A 17,243-nucleotide genomic window follows, 5' to 3' on the forward strand; every position below is an offset into this window, starting at 1 on the left:
GTGGTGCACATCACCCAAGTGACCTGAATCTCACGGGTCAGACCCACAAATTGACATTAAAACCTAGAGACCCGTGACAGTGATGAAATGTGTACGATCGTGCTTGTTTTGTTCGGGTGATGTAAAAAAACTGAAATTTGTCATTATCAACATATGATTGTACGTACACTACGTTCATTGAGTTCTTATTTGAAGTTGCAAATGATATCATTTTAATAACTAATGTTGTTGTTGTTGTTGTTGTGCTCTTTTTCTTTTATTGATTTGAGATGTAATTAATGATTTAGGTCCGATTTTTAATCCTTGTCTGTCTTCCGGATGATTAAACTTGGAACCCATGTGGTGATGGAAGTTCATTGCTGTTATTAATGTTGGTTACAGATGATATTGTTTTTATGATATAATTTAAACATTATTTCACTTCTCCTTGTTACTTTCAAATTGTTCATCCATTTCACACGCGCACAGACACACACATCCTTTCATTTTTTAATTTAGGCAATTGGAAGGGACTATGTCCTGTTTTTTTTTTTTTTTTTAAAAGCTATAGCACATTCGAAGCAAACCGCAGAATGTGAATCTTTAAGGATTAAGAACACTGTGTAGCTCATGTTCTGTTCTGTCAAAATATTTTATTTTTTGTCGTTGCGTCTCGTCTAACTGGGGGAGGTATTATGTGGTGCAAACCTTCCATTAATAATTTACTCTATTGATGCCTTTTAATACCTTCTGAAAAGAAAAAAAAAATACAAAGCATCACTTTGGTGGAAAGAAGCTAATGACATTTTATGGAAATCTCTAATTATATTGTAGCCAATTGCTGTATCATGCACTTTAAATATTCAGCCTTTTGGGAGTTGTTTGTTTATTCTGTATGCTTTATGTTACATGATATGTGCTAAATGTGTGTTTAAAAATGTGGATTTAGTTTGTTTCCCTGCTTACTGATTTTTGTTTATTTATTTTACTTTTGACAGTATCACATGCCAGCCCATGGTAATAGCTTTATCTTAATTTCTATACTCCACAAATCCATGGACTCTGTTCTTCGTGAGTGCTGTGCTCTTGTCAGTCCTATCAATCTCCCAGAAACAGGGCTCCAAATAGGCGTCTTTCCAGCCAAGTCAGAATTAGTGCCAACTTGACCTGCCTTTAGTACTGTTTTCTACTATAATGTTGGAGATGAGAACAGTAATGTGTAAGTAGCTAATAATAATTATAATAATAATGTATTGTGTATTTGTTTTAACAGGAAAATATTCCCCTAATACTGTGGAATCTCTTGCAAGGGGATTCTGGCAAGGTGGAAATACAGAAAATAGCAGTAAGTTGAAATACATTCATGACTGTCCCTGCATTAACTTCTGTGATGCAGAAAGACATGTGAGTTTTCAAACAAATGGGTCATTTGTGTTAACATACCTTTGCTTTACTCTCCATTCTTGTCGTTGCATGCTGAAAAGGGCAGAACTCCAAGATAAATCATCTGCTTGTGGTCCGAGAGCATGATGTGTGTTTCAGCAGCTTTGGGAATGGTCCCACAGTGCCAGTACATTGATCATACTTTGTCCCACTTGACCAACGGTAGACCTTTTCCATCTTTCTCCCAGCTCCCCGAGATCTCCTCCTTTTCATGAAGTAATCTCAGCCAGGACTGTGAGCTGTGGTCGCTCGCTTGTTTTACAAGGTGTTTTTGTCACACGGTGCAGAATCCTCTGTGGAAATGAGGACAATTAAACTAGACCTATTGCTCCAACCTACTCATGGTGTGAGATTCGAGGGGAGCAGTGCTGAATGAACTGAAAGGGTGGTTTAGTTTAACAGTAAATTATTCATGCCGAAAGGAAATACTGCAGCATGACTGTGATGGTGGTCCACTGTGAAAGACGCTATATAAATAAAGATTGATTGATTGATTGACATTCCCAGCCCACATGCACATAGGGAAACCCTGATGTACGAGAACCTCCATCCCAAAACAGCTAAAAAGAGCAAAATGTCAAGCTTAGAGGGAGAAAAATAAAAAGGAAACTTTATCAGTGCATAGATGTAGATTTCTAAATCCTTCAGTCTTGCTTTTTATCATCTTGCATTAGTTTGTTTCTCATGCTCTTCTAACCGTGGTACATTTGCATTTGCACGCACACACACACACACACACACGCGCGCACACACACACGCACAGGACTGATAGCAACTCCTCCTTCTTTGTATCCCCCGTTATCCATCATCCATTTTGAACCCTTTAAAAAATAAAAACAACTTTTCTTTGCAATAAGGTGCACGAAACCATATTTAAAATGTAGTGAAAGGTTGGATCTGGTGATCCAAATTGTCAGTTTCGCGCTCAAATATATTTTAAGAAGAAACTGTTTGAACAACCGCTTAGTTGTTAAGAGTAATATGTTAAGAGTTCAAAAGGTCCTTTTATTCTCTGTACACAGAAAATTGACATCATTACCTAATTTGTGCTACATAATGTGTTTTTGTTTTACTACGATACTGCAGTGTTGGCACAACCCTGGACGTGTCAGATGAGGACTACCTAAACGATAAAATTATTGAAAAAAAAACTTGAGACTTTCTTTTTGAATCGTGTTGTATTGTCCGTACTGTACTCTTCCCTTCCTCAGTAGTCTGCGAGAAGTTGCTTTCCGAATGTTTGTTGAGCAGACCTAGTTCTCTCAGGTCCGTCTCTAACTGCGTGTTATTGATTCAGTCCTGCCTCACTGCATTAAAACTCTCCAGCGTTTCATTCCTTTCATGTTTACAAACAAGTGCACAATTTGCAAACAGGTACTCCAATCCTAGCCAGGCTTCTTGATCTGCAGCATTTCAATTCCAGTGTCTCTTATAAATGTTAAGTGGCAGCTTTTCTTTCTTCTTGTCTTGATGGCATTCTACAGCTTGGCTTAATTCATCAAAGCTAACCTGTACTTTGTATTTTAGATGGTGCGAGATTATCATTTTCATTTGTTTGTGTAAAAGCAAGAGCCTGTTTTTTTTTTGTTTCTTTCAAGATCTATTTTTTCACAGCCAAGGTGTGGGTATATTCTGAAATAAATGTTACCATTTAGTTCACCAAACGAGTATTCAGTGTCTTTCTATGTTTGCATTGTTATTGATGCATAATGTATGTATGGAAATGTATTCATGTACCATTGCAAGTGTGTTTGAAGAAGCCTTTACCTGATCCTTTTGGGGGGGAATCGGATTCAAATAAGAGTAAGTTAATATGATGATGTTTCATAAAAATATATTTTTAGAAGAATACTGGAAACTGTAGCTGTTTTGTGCTGGTACTTTATGAATTTTCTGCATCCCTATGGTTCACTGTACAATGGTACAGTAGAAACTTCATTTAAGACAATGTGTGAGGGTTTCAATCCTAAAGAATTAAGTCGACAATCTTGATGTGAATGTGACTATTCAGAATATAATGAACTGTTAGATTTACACCAGCACATTCTTTTCAAATAGATTTTTTTTTCAAACTCCTCAACAGTCTGTTTTCCATCTACTCATTCTTTATTATTTTTTCGTTAATTAAAATATATTAAAGGGAAATGGCATCACAGTGCTTTTTTTAGAAGACGACTTACATTTTGTGGGAGGGGACGAAGACAGGTTACAAAATTAACTTCAGCGTGCTTTATAATAGTCTGCCTATGATTTATTCATGATGACAGGTCGTCTCAGTCCAAAAAAACCCAACAAAAAAACCCTCTCTGTAATAAGTCCTATCATCTTCCTCCCCTTCAGTAATAAAACATTTTGAAATTGTATTTCTTTGGGAGGCTTCTGGGAAAAGGTTTGTGATACTTCAAGTCTGCTCATTCATCTGTATGATACCGCTGGGGCAGGAGGCTGATGGCTGGTGATGGATAAGCGTTTGCAATTCAATCTGCTCTTGCTGTTCTGCGGTCTCTTGAGGACTTGACTTAGATACTGAAAGAGGTTAGTGAAGCCCTGGCACTACTGAGTCCCAGGTTACTAGTTCATTTTGCCACTTGCAAGCAGTTTGATTTTAATCGTTGCAGCAAAAGGCAAGGTTTGTATAACGCTGAGTCAAGGCTTTCCAGACAGTCGGTGAAGGCAAAATGTTTTTTCCTTCAATCCTGAACTGATGCTTTGTGGTGTGATGTTTTGCGTCTGCAACACTGTTGCAATAATGTAGCAGTACAGGGCTGTTGCATTTAAGTTAACTTTAAGTAAACTAGTCTTCAACCTGCTTTGAATTCTGCTTTGGTAATGCTGGTGGAGTACAGCACAAAGAACTTCTACACCACCTTCTAGATCTGCTGGTGAGTATGACACTTCTAAATACACTGAAGGGAATCCATTCAGCAACTTCTAGATGAAGAGGATATTGAAAATATTAGAAGAAGCTGGTAAAGTTATTTTAAAACCAGTGTAACGTATTGGTTTATTTCTGGTTCTGTTGAGGATTTAGGTATGACTCTGAGGATTGAATACCAAATGCTAGATGATCCACATCATGAATAAATGTGAAACTCTGTAATCACTTGAGAGAATCTTTATTTTTTACGGAGAGTAAACGTGACAGAATTTAAACATTGGCTCATTTGGTCACCTTACATTATTTCATTTACTCTGTTTCTTTATTTGAAAGTAGTTTATTCTTTTTGACAACCAGTGAGAGTACGGATAAGGTGTGTCTACCCAATAGTCGTGCATAAACACAAAATGTACTTCTAATGATGAATAAAAAGAAATATCTTTATCTAATTGAACACTTTTTTATAATGTGATGAATTGAGGAAACTAAACTGGAAAGAAAGTGGGGCACAAAACGTATTAGACACAAGATGATTACAAATTTCCCAATGCATTACATTCATTTATCTCGCAGTGATTTTTTTACATTTTTTTTGGATTGATAATTGGAAACCGCTTTTTCATTAGGAAGCCTGGCTAATCATTTCACAGAAGCCGGTAGCTTTAATCAGAAAAGAGTACTCGTTTCACACACACACACTTCAAGGCTGAATCAGAAGATCCTTCCTGTTCATCTCTTGGAATGGTATTGTAACAAACCCAGAGGTCCCTATCAGAAAACAATTTGCCAAACTTGTGCTGCTGTGTGCAAGACATACTAAGGACTGCATATGGCAAGTTGTGCTTTTATGTAAGGATTGGTGCTCTGTCACTGCCGTTCATTGTTTGAAAACTAATTGAACTGGACGACGGTCTGGTAGCATGGAGTTCATGGACATTGGTCTATGAACTGTGAACATAGCTGTCATGTCTATGTGGAGCAAACTAATAATGAGGGTCAGCTAGCCCCTTGCTTATCGCTATGACGTCTTGTACCGTTTCTCAGTTACACTGACTTCTCATGACATTAATTTGGATTGGCTTCATTAGAGGGGTTTTACTCTTGATTTAGTGGAACCTGCGTTGAGATGCATTAGTCTTTCCAAACCACATGAAAAGCAGTTGATTGTGATTTGAGACAATGTCCACATGTGTTATGTATAGGAGACAGACTGCATTTATAAAATGCAGATGCGTTGTGTAAATCAGTTTACAGTTTACACCGCATCTGTTTCTGTGTGCATTATCCCATAGGCAGGAATAACCCTTTCATCTCCCCTAAGTCTTAACAGATCTGAGCATTGTAAGTGACAGGTATTTTAATATTTGAATGGCAGCAATAACCCTCTTCTGGCCTTTTCGTTCCTGATTTACAACCGCCAGCTTAAACGGATAGCTTTGTCACCACGGTAACTGTTGCTGGGGTTGGTAGGAGACTTGTGTCAATTCTTAGTACTGTACCTATTTTGTCAGGTGGAACCAAAAGAATAATAGATGGGCTTCAGTGAGTTACAGGAAAATTATTTCATCGAGGGTTTCTGTGACGTCATACATTATGAGACCGAAGGTCGAGTATTTTATAAATTGTGACAGAAACCCGAGATGGAATTGTTTTCCTGTAACTCACTGAAGAGACCCATCTGTTATTTTTTATAATACATGGATACCCTTGTAATGCTAATATTAAAGAAGACGAGGTTCAGCAGTACCGTTTTTTTTTCTTTTTTCTTTTTTTTTTTTAAATAGTGTTTTTTCAGCTCAATGCATGTAAAAGTGATAGTTTCATAGAACTACCTACTTACCTGTATAGAATAACTGCAGCAAACAGTATTTTGGAACAAGTCTGATGTTAGTCGGATTTTTGTCAAGGATTGTTTTAACATAGAAGCTCACTCACACAGTGGAGGAGGAAGAGGAAGATGGGCCCCACAATAGGACCTTATTGTGGGCCCCCCTCCCCAAACGTTAATTTAACCCTTATTTATAAACATCAAACATACCTAATCAAGTGTTCAATATTGCCCTATATTTAATTGTCAGAATGTTAGCATCAATGAAAAAGTGCGGAATAAGAATGTTTTCTACTCGCCTACTTTATTTTATTTTGCGAACATCTTTACATCCAACACTACACTATTTTTTAATCATAAACTAATTGGTTTAATCCCCAATCCTACTAGGATTCCCCAATTCTGCGGTCACAAATTATTACAGAATTCACAATTCTGCACAGACATTTGCAGAAATTGTCTCGCATCAGAATTTTTTTTTAATTATTATTATTTTTAAATCAGAAATGCAGGCATATTGATTTGCTGTGGTTTATTTTGGTGCCCGCAGCAGCACCCAACAGCTTCCGTCTAAACTACAGGATGAATCGGGCACACACACAATGTAACTGCAATTGTCTGTGCTGAATAGAACCCCAAAACCTTTCATGAAGACGTGCCTCGTACCAGCCTCCGGGGGAGAAAAGGTAGGATAATTAAGACAATAGCGATACCTGTTGAAGTGAGGGAGGATACAATCTGAGTTACTGGCATCGCACACCGGCAGCCACACTAATACAAATGTGTAACATCTGCAAATATAAATGACACCTGCTATTGCTCAATCATTGCTCTCACACCTGAGAGTCAAAATACAGATGGAAAGGGGTGGATAGAAATGAGTACATGGACAACGTTATGAATGAGCTCTGACAAATTCTAACAACACTGACGAGTGTATTTTGTTCCAGGCTGCAGCGACGAACCAGTGCAATTTACTGTCTGTCTTTCGAAGCGTTTGACTAAATTGAAAATAATTGAAAGCTGTTTCAAGAAGCAACTTGAACTCAGAAGGTATGAAATGTGTTAATTTCCTGAATCCCACGGGCTATTACATTAAAGCAATGTCTGCACAGATTGAATATCAATTCATTTTTTCTTTTCGTTTTCTTTGAGCTGTCTGACCACAATTGCTTGGAGCCTAAGCGTGAGTTTAAAAAGCATTGACTCGTGTTTCTGGAACCGCACTTGTGTCACGTGGGCTTTTTTTAAACTCCAATTAATAGAGGCATCAATACACCGGTGCAGAGGCATATAGTAATTGCCTTTAATGCAGAAACCTTCACAACACAGGTCTCTGATAGAGTTCTGAAAGCAAAGAAGCATGCAAGGCCATTTTTTGAACGTAATAGCCTTTGAAGGGCTGTATGGGCTCAACAGCTGTTGCTTATCCATCCTTTTAGTCTTCGATGGACAACAGTTTTAAGGTCACTTCGGTTCAATGTATCTTTCACAGCGGCATTTCAAATTGACTGTATTTATATGGTGTCCTAAACCTAAATGTTTTCCAATCACTATTCCAATCTTTTCTGGGTGGTTATGGAACAAGGAAATTAAAGACCAGGCAGTATCTTAGCTAAACTAACTGATTGCTATGGAATGCTTTCACCATGCCTCAGAGCTATGACGTTTTGTAAAGCATAGAAAATGGTACCAACTTTGTAGACAACAGTTAGATTCCAACAGCACATTTCTTTATCGGTTTAATTTCTCCTACTATGAACTGGACTTGCCTGACCTACGCATCACATTACTGGATCATCTGCTGATGCACTATCCTTGCACTACTAATACGTCATTGTAGATATAACTGTTGCAACCTATTTCCTATTGTCTTTTAGTACTAATGTACTGTATTTAAATATTAATCTTGCATTGTAACCATGTATTGCCCTGTAACACCTGTAAGTTGCCTTAGATAAAAGCATCTGCCAAATAAATAAATAATAATACACAGCACCGTAGTGATTGTGCTTAAAATAACCACTTGCATCCAGCTTTTATCCCAAGACAATCATCTTGGACAGGCCATATAGGAACAGCTGGCAAAACAAAGCTGTAGTGGCCTCTTGTTCTTAACTCCATGCATCAACTTGATTCCATGATGTCACAGTTGGTTTCACAGAGAAACATCATAGCTAATTACTCGTTTGATCATAAGTGGATCATGTCCTGTGTGAGAGAGGCGGATTTCTGGGGGCAGATTGCTTGCAGTTTTATAGAATGCATCTATTTCCCACACTGCAATTTTAAAACCGCTTTACGACCTGACTTTCCTCCCTGTAATTGCTCATCAAGGTAGGGGTTGACAACACAGGAAAATTGCTTTTCATTAATTACTTGGCCTCTATCCTTTTCCCAGGGGCGAGAACCATGCCGGAAACTTTACAGTGACAATCTTTTTTTTTTTTCTTTTCCTGTCAAGGCACGATGAAGCACATTCTCCTGGCAGCTGCAGCCCTTGTGCTGAAAAATTCGAAATCATTAACACATATATACAGTGGGTGATTTCCTTCTTTAAACCCCTCCATCCTTCTGTGAAATCGACAATGGTTTATTCATTAAAAAAAAGTCCAGCTGAAGAATGTCAGTTGCAGATCTAGTGACTATTCAGTTGCTGTGTTCTATTCACTTTATCTGTGGTTACTAAATCATACTCGTTTTAATGCAGTATTCCTTGTATTGAACTAATTTAAGAATTTGTATTTAAAAAGTACTGACTGGCCTGTGATCTTGCCTCATGAAACTGACAACATCTCCCTGCTCTGATTTTTACAGATCTACCACAAATATTATAGAGCCATGAGGTGCTTTGCAAGAATATAAAGTCATGCTATCTAGAAAGTAGAGATGAAGTGCAGGCAGGTTCTGCCCAAGTCCTTGTATTGTGTCCACTGCTGGATCTGTAGTGAGCGCTGACTTGCCAGTGAGTACAGGAAACTTTCTCTGTTCTCGTTAACGAAAAAGGTGGCCTCAAAGCTGCCCTGTTGTAGAAAATCACTCCATCCTCATCCCAGTCCTTCTTGAGACACGATGCAAGAGGGTGTCACACTTCACAGCATTAAGCGCTTTGCATTGACTTTGAATCTGCTCTGTGTGGATGCGCGAGAATTGGCTACTGCTTCAAATCTGTGAAATTAATATTTTCCTCTTGCATAAAGGCTGATCCGCAAATATTGCAGTTGTGTTTATTTCATTATCCAAATGAAGCAGCTGTTCACTTTCAATTAGCAGACTCAGAAATCGGAGTAGCATCTTGCAGTGTTAATCCTGTCATCAATCTCTAAATCAGCTATTCCCCCCCCCCCCGCCTGCCCCCAGAATTTTGAAATGTTCTTTCTAGCTTTGCAAATAAATAAAATGATCCCTGCGGTTATAACCCTAATTTAAGTACTGTTTGATGTGCTTAGTATTTACAGATCAAAAAATCCAACTTTCCCCAGTCTAGAAAACTACTAAAGAACCATTGATTTAGGTATTCTAGCTGTTCTGTTTAAACATTGGCTGCTCATAGTAGTTGCCACCTAGCCATGCCAAGCTGTGAATAAAGTGGAAATGGCTTAAGATGTGGCAGTAATTATGGCATGGGCTTTGCACACAGTGGTCTGTTTCCTTGCTGCTGCCACATAATGGATGAGGAATGAGAAGGAACCTGTATGTCCAGGAGTGCTGGAACTAGGGGTGCTGGGGGTGAGGCAGCACCCCCTGGATTGAATTGGGGTGCACCTGCTTTCAGCACCCCCACTATAACAATTGTTCCAGTGCCACTGTGTGTGTCGCCTTGTTTGATTTTTTGATTATTGCACAACCTACTTCTAGTTCTGGAAAACAGACTGCTAGGATTTTTTTGGTAGCAGCATCTTTTGAGCTGGAAGTGCTTAGTGAAACGAACCATGGATTACTTGTAGTTCCATCTGTTAGGCTTAGAAAAAATGTTCTACAGTTATGCTTCTAGCTATGACTCAGTCTAGTGCTCTTGAAAATAAGACAAGAAGTGTAATTGTTTGATCTGTCCTCGCCATGAGTATTGAACTCTGTTCATTACCTTGACACTTCTTTGAGAAAGAATTCAACACGAACACATACATATTGAGAATACGGCTCTTTTACAGATGCCTCAATATAACCCATTTTGTTGGATAAAGGCCAGTAGGTTAAAGTGAGGTGCATGCTCTGTGATTAATGCAGACTGTTTGTTTGTTTTTCACTGATGCACAAGAACTCCATGGAAACACAGTGGGAGATTCATCTGTACTGTCGAATCTGAGTTTCTGTGGATTTCTCATCCACCACCCAGGAGGCAATCTATGTGGGATGAGATGCCAGTGAACAGTTGATATGATTTGCTTCCTTTTAGATGAATGATGTTTATCGAAGATGAATTCAATATTGAAGCCAGTTATCTGTATCATTATTGGAGCAAAGGATTACCAGATCATTTTAAATAACGAAAGCATATTTTACAGAGATTGCTTTTTTAAATTTATCTACAGCATAGTACTCTGTACTGTACAGTAGAAGTGTATTTCACAGCAACAGTGTATCCCATATAAAAGGTTAAAGTCATTGTTTTAGTGCTTGTGAATGAGATGCAGCCCTCCAGAGGCAGTAGGGTACTGGTTCAGCTCTCTGGGCCACATACCTTGCACCCCAAAGTTCTCATTAGATTGCCACTCTCCACTGAGATACATAGCTGTGCTCACACCACTGAGCAGAGCATAGCAGTGACCCAGAAGAGAGCCCTTAGCCACTTCTCAATTGAAGGTGTCTGATTGATCCAGGAATGTGAAGCTGAACCCAAGTCACACTAAGACTCGAGTGGCACCATTAGCAGAGTTAAGCCACATGCTATAAGGGGGAAAAATGATTGACCCTCCTGCCGCAGGGTCCAGACACTAATCCGATAGACTCTCTGCTCTCCATTTTCTTCCATTTTAAATAATACCGCTGTGCATATGGCTTCAAAGCCCTCCATATACAATCGAACACCTCCCATAGAATCATCTTATTATATTCTCATCAGCTGCCATCTTTATTCACAGTAAATGGTTTATGTGCTACTCTTTACTGCCATTTTAAGCTTTTACAATGCAGCAGGTTTTCTTTGCGGTTCAGCCTTATGTAATTATGGCTGTCCCTGCAGAAATTCGCAAAAATGGGGTGGAGATTTGAAAGCATGTATTAAACAGTTGCAATTAGCAGACCTTTAAAAGGCAGTGTAAAAAGCATTATCCCCTAACCATGACAGCTGTGATTGCAGCAATAAGAAGGCATTGTCTTCAGAAAGAACAAGTGATTTATAGGAATTTATTTCATACCCGCATTACCTTCTTCGATTTGAATGAAGACCAAATTAAGCTTAGGTACAGGCTTGGGAGCCACATAATTCTTGAGCTGCTGTCTGATTTAAAAGATGACCTGAAGCCTGTCCCCCAGAGAAGCCACGCTATCCCTGCAGTGGTCAAACTATTGTCCACCCTGAATGATCTTGCCTCTGGGTCCTTTCAGGGGACTGTAGCAGCTATTGCTGGCATTTTCCAGTGCGTTGCCAGTTTTGCTCAATGCATTTATGAGGCGAACACCCAAATGCCTATTTTTCCCTGTATCATAACACTGTGTAACAATTTTTTTTTTTTTTTTTTTGTTCCTGGGTAGTAAGTGTTATTTCCTAATTGCTTATCCCTCAAAAGTATAGAAAATGGCTTTTATTCCCCACAGACTTTGCTTTTGTGACCAGGACAGTGATATTTCAAAATATCACTATTTCCAGTGTAGTCATTTAGTATAAATACATGTTAATTTGGACTCGTATGTTGTTTTTTTCTGACTTTAATGAACGAAAAGACACACATTTGCCCGTTTTCCCATTGGAAATAGTGATATTTTGAAATATCACTGTCCTGGTCACAAAAGCAAAGTTTGTGGGGAATAATAGCCATTTTCTATACTTTTGAGGCATAAGCAATTAGGAAATAACACTTACTACCCAGGAACAAAAATTGTGTTACATAGTGTAATTTGTCAATACAATACAATAATAAAAAAAACTGATAAAATCATTTAGTTTCAATTTAAAATAATCTTTTATTCACATTGTACACCAATGTGTTCAATGCAACAGTACGATTTTATTTTGTGTTACCTGTAGCCTACAGGCTAAAGCAAAAAAGTTTACTAAGTATTTGTATGAATATATGAATCTATGTACTGTATAGGCCTACTGTACAGATTTATATATTTACATTGTGTAGCCTACCCAAAACCACATTAGTGTTGTTTCACTACTGAGTACTAGAAATTTATGTGTGTGCAATTTTATTGTATTTTTGTTTTTAAACCCAATGCCTCCTTATGTTGGACAAACATGTTTGGTTTAGCGAGTTACTGCTGTTTGATTATGAAAAGCTTTTTGATAAAAACACATTTTTTATTTGGGGGTGAAGGTGGGGGCCCAACTTAGTACATCTACCCTCGAGTCTTTTTAATTATCCTCTTTCTGATAGATTTTCTTCTCACAACCGGAAGGTTACAGATTAAAAAATATATAAAGGGGGCAGGGTTGGAGGTGTAGCCCATAGGAAGCCAATTGAAGTCAATTAAATTGCAGCACGTCCCACCCAGCAGTAGTGCAGCAAACTTTGATAAAAGGCATCTACAGGCAGTGCCCCGAGGAAGCTCCCGGCAGCTCTCTGGTACTGTCTGTCTTAGCATGGGTCACTGAAGCACAGTACAGATCTCTCAAGCTCAATGCACTGAACCTGTGTATATGGAGGGACTGGCCTGTCTGTCAACATCATCAGAAGGACGCCAGCGGGGCTGGCCTTTGTCCTCCAGAGGCCAGTAGGTCACTGACATCTGCTCTCGAGTTCCTGGGTGTAAAAGAGGAAAGTGGCTTTGTAGTGCGATTGTAGAACACCCACTGAACCTTCAGTTCTCCTGAGCTGTGCGGGGAATCGCTGTGTTGAGGAGGAATAATTAATGGGACATTCCAAAATCGGAAGGAGATCAGGGGTAAAATAATTAGGTACTCCAAATTAAAAAAATTAATTAATTAATAATTATTATGACTCAAGTTAATTTGCTTAATTTTAATGTGAGTGTAATTACTGCGCTCCGTCCACAACCTGGATCTCGACTCCAGCTGTGAAACTTTGCATCCCTCTGCGCCTGCTTTCACAGCAGCTTGTGTCTTTCACACCAGCTGGTAATTATTTGTTTGGCTGGTTTGCTGTTTTCTGTGGAATCACCTTGATGCCGCAGGTGGAATATCACACTGGAAGGACAACGCTCCTAAGTAAACGTTGTGCTTCCTGACTCCAGATGCCAGGCCTTGTTCTTGCTATGCCCAGAGTAGTTTCCACTCAAGTGAATACAGTGCCTTTTTAAAACAAAAACAGGTCCTTCCTCTGACATCTGCAACCATCTTGCTGAGGTGGATTAATATTTTTATATTGTTCTACAGGATAACCGTGTATAAAAACAATACCAGGCACCAGACTTTAAAGATATGTTGTTATTTTAAAACCAGTAGGATTTTTTCATGGGTTTAAATATAAAAGAGGAACATAGGAAAATACATAGATTCAGATTTCAGACTAATATAATAACCCTCTGCTGTAGGAGATCTGAAAGCAGATAAGGAAGCAGCTTTGGCACTGATGGTGCCTGCAGTGGGAGTTATGTACAGATGAAGTCCCTAGTATCGAATTTTCAACCAAATTATCAAAGGTATTGTAAGTATTCTGAACCGCCAAGCGGCCGCCTGTTACAGGAGATAACTTTGATCCCAAACCAGGGGCTGTTTGTGTGGGTGGGGTTTCAGCAGCTTTGAAATGTCACTGCGAGCAGGGTTTTAAGACTACTAATTCTCTGCTCAGCTCTCAAAGTCTCCCTGTTTGGCAAGTGGATGGCTGCACACATCTCAGTTATGGTACCTCTGTGAAAAAGGGGGGGGGGGGGGGGGTTGTGTCAGGGGAATTCACTGAGTTCAGTGCCTTTACATTGGCTAGTGTGTGTACAGTACTTTTTTGAGTATAACTGTATTCTGCAGCATACTTGGGTTATAACATTCTATATGGTGTGCTATAGTGTATTTGTTTTACTGGCGTGTTGTTTGCACAGAGGACAGTAACTCAACATAGGTTGCATGTTATATTCTGCAAATTACTGTATCTTTTTCTGTTAATTCCCCAATGTATTCTACTACTGATCTTCTTCAGATGAATCTGTAATTTTCTTTACCCTGTTTTCTACTCTCTCCAACCAGCCTGACAAGATTGGCTTAGTTATTCCTTTCAGTCTCTGTGGTGTGATACTCCAGGGACTCTGGCTAAGATTCATAAGTAGCGCGATGGCTGGAATAAATCTGTACTGCTTTCCTTCTTCATTGTTAAGTTAATGATCTTGTCCAAGACTCCCCCAACATGTGTTAGATTCTGATGACCATTCTTGTGGTTGTTAGTAGAACTCCTGCTTACCACCTCGTTAATTGTGACTCGTGTCATCGTCATATTGATTGTCTGCCTGTTTGAGCCCTGCTCGCATAATTCTGATCCCTAGAGCGATTTGCCTCCTTCAGATTATTCCAACTCTGTGCGCAGGTAACTTTTAAAATAAAAATCAATTAGTTACACAAAGGCAAGCAGTGAATAATGCATGAAAGTTCTGAGTTCACAGGGTATTTTGACAAATGCATCTCTACTATGACAGATGCTTCAGACTGAGAGGTGACACTCTTCATTAATTAAACACGCATGATATCCTCATGTTGAGAAACTCCTAAGGAATTATAACTTTGTATTTGCGCTTTCCTTCAGCAATACAAGCTGATTAGCCAGACTCTTAGGACGTCTGGAGTGTTTCCTATATCAGGCCGGGCTTGTTAATTTCTCTTTTTAATAGAGGCTTGCCTCTTCAGAACACGATTTGAAAAAGTGAGCTTCAAGTGGTTAAATCTAATGTATATCGACCATGTTTCTGAAAGCGTCAATGATTGATTTCGCCTTTTTTATGTGATTTGGGGTACGGAAAATGTAAAATTTAGCTTGCTATCTTTACAGCCTTTTAGCTAGATATGAAGTGAATCATTACTCATTTTCATTTACATTTACATCTGTAAACACTATAAACCTGAAGGGCTTATAAATAATGCAACATATTTTGCGTTTTTGATGCATTTGGAATCTAATTTAGGACTGCGATTCTGTTGAATCTAGTTGCTTTGTGATCACTGTTGAAGCTAGTTGCTTTGTGATCACTGTTGAAGCTAGTTGCTTTGTGATCACTGTTGAAGCTAGTTGCTTTGTGATCACTGTTGAAGCTAGTTGCTTTGTGATCACTGTTGAAGCTAGTTGCTTTGTGATCACTGTTGAAGCTAGTTGCTTTGTGATCACTGTTGAAGCTAGTTGCTTTGTGATCACTGTTGAAGCTAGTTGCTTTGTGATCACTGTTGAATCTAGTTGCTTTGTGATCACTGTTGAATCTAGTTGCTTTGCTTAAATTTGACCACCCTGTACCATGATTGTGTCAGTTTGTTTTGCATTTATTGTCTGTAATGTTATTTACATAGTCCTGACTTTTGCAGTCAGTGGATGGCTTCAGCTCTGTCATCCTTGCTAGCTCTGTCTGGTTACACAGTGTACCCACGTGACACTTCAGCTCAGGGTCTTGTCATACAACCATACGTCTGCAATACAGTGTTTCACTTGGCTAATGGGGTAATTCACTGAAATTTACCTGTCCTGGAGTTCCCTCCCTCTCATATATATATATATATATATATATATATATATATATATATATATATAGAATACATTTCCCTTCATGTCTCTACCAACCAGTGCTTTAAGCTTGCCCTATATTCATAAAACATTCATGCATACACAAACTCATTACCATTCTATCGTGGGGTAATTTCTCCCATTTATGTATTTATGCAAAAAGAAACATAAGGAAGAGACAAAAGTTTTGAAACATTAGCACTGAATATAATAAGTGTCTTTCAGTATAACTTAATATAGAGCACCACTATGAAGTTGTGGATGACATGCATTTTTCTCGTTCTGTGATCTATAGTTTGACCTGTCCTTCTCCTTTTTTTTATATCCTTTTTGCAACTGCACAATTGCTCCCAACAGTAGCTGTACCCTTTTTCTTTGATGTGTGGATTTGCTAGAAGTGTACAGCAGATGGCATGTAGGCCTATAAGAGAGTTCTCTCGCTCCCTCTGATCCTGAATGTCCCTTTTGATAGAGTACAATTGCTGGCCTTTTAAAATTTGTCGCTGTCTTTCTGACTTATCATCTTATAGGTTTAATATAGTGGCTTTGAAACTGGGGACAGCACTTAACATCAATAAAGGTAAAAGCATCCTTCCACAGGTTATCATGCTGTTGGAATATTTTTTTTTTTGTATCTCATTTTAAAATCATCATTTTTATTTTTTTTTATATCAACAAAGCATTGGGAAGTCCTTCATTTCTTGTGTTGTTTACATTGAATTATGTTTATATTCGCATATGTTTGTATCTCCATATTGCTCTCTGAACAAAAGGTTGTTGTTGTTGTTGTTGTTGTTATTTTTATTATTGCTACCTTTCTGGTTATGCCAAATGTGAGATGCTGGTTCTGAAAAATAATTTGATTGAATTTAATTCTCAAATTGTCAAATAATATATTGTGACAAAGTGTTGCCTGTAAAGGTGAACTTGTACACAAATCGACACGAGAGACAATACGCGAGACCCACATGATAAGTTCTGTTCAAACAGGGTGGTACCTGTGTCTATACTGATTGCAGGTAGAAGGGTCGTCAGGCCGGAATACAGTTCTTGATACAAAAATCAGGTTCTCTCACAAGCAGGGCATTGCAGCCAGCAAGAAAGCCCAAACAGTCTAGTTCTGTCTGAAGATGTGAAAGTTTTTTTAATCACATTGTGCACCCCACCCTGTGCAGGGTCCTCACTCCACCCTGTGCAGGTGTGCTGACTCCTCCCGGGTGACCACTTTGTCTCTTGTAGGCGCTCTGTTGTCGGACATTTTCGTGCGTGGGCACAATCCCCTTAAAATATCTGCCCT

General features: G+C 38.7%; 1 protein-coding gene across 5 annotated transcripts in view; it reads left to right on the forward strand.

Moving 5' to 3' along the window:
* Positions 1-17,243, forward strand: part of LOC121294891 (LARGE xylosyl- and glucuronyltransferase 2-like) — a 123,525-nt gene that overhangs the window by 61,594 nt on the left and 44,688 nt on the right. For 3 of the 5 annotated variants that reach the window (XM_041219049.1, XM_041219054.1, XM_041219060.1), the window contains exon 2: positions 1,253-1,324. The exons of the other annotated variants lie outside the window; for them this stretch is intronic. The gene's annotated coding sequence lies outside the window, so the exon portion shown is untranslated. The remainder of the gene's footprint in view (positions 1-1,252; positions 1,325-17,243) is intronic. 5 annotated transcript variants of the gene reach the window in all.

This window comes from Polyodon spathula, chromosome 19 (genome assembly GCF_017654505.1).
Source record: "Polyodon spathula isolate WHYD16114869_AA chromosome 19, ASM1765450v1, whole genome shotgun sequence".
In the NCBI taxonomy this organism is placed as follows: Eukaryota; Metazoa; Chordata; class Actinopteri; order Acipenseriformes; family Polyodontidae; genus Polyodon; species Polyodon spathula.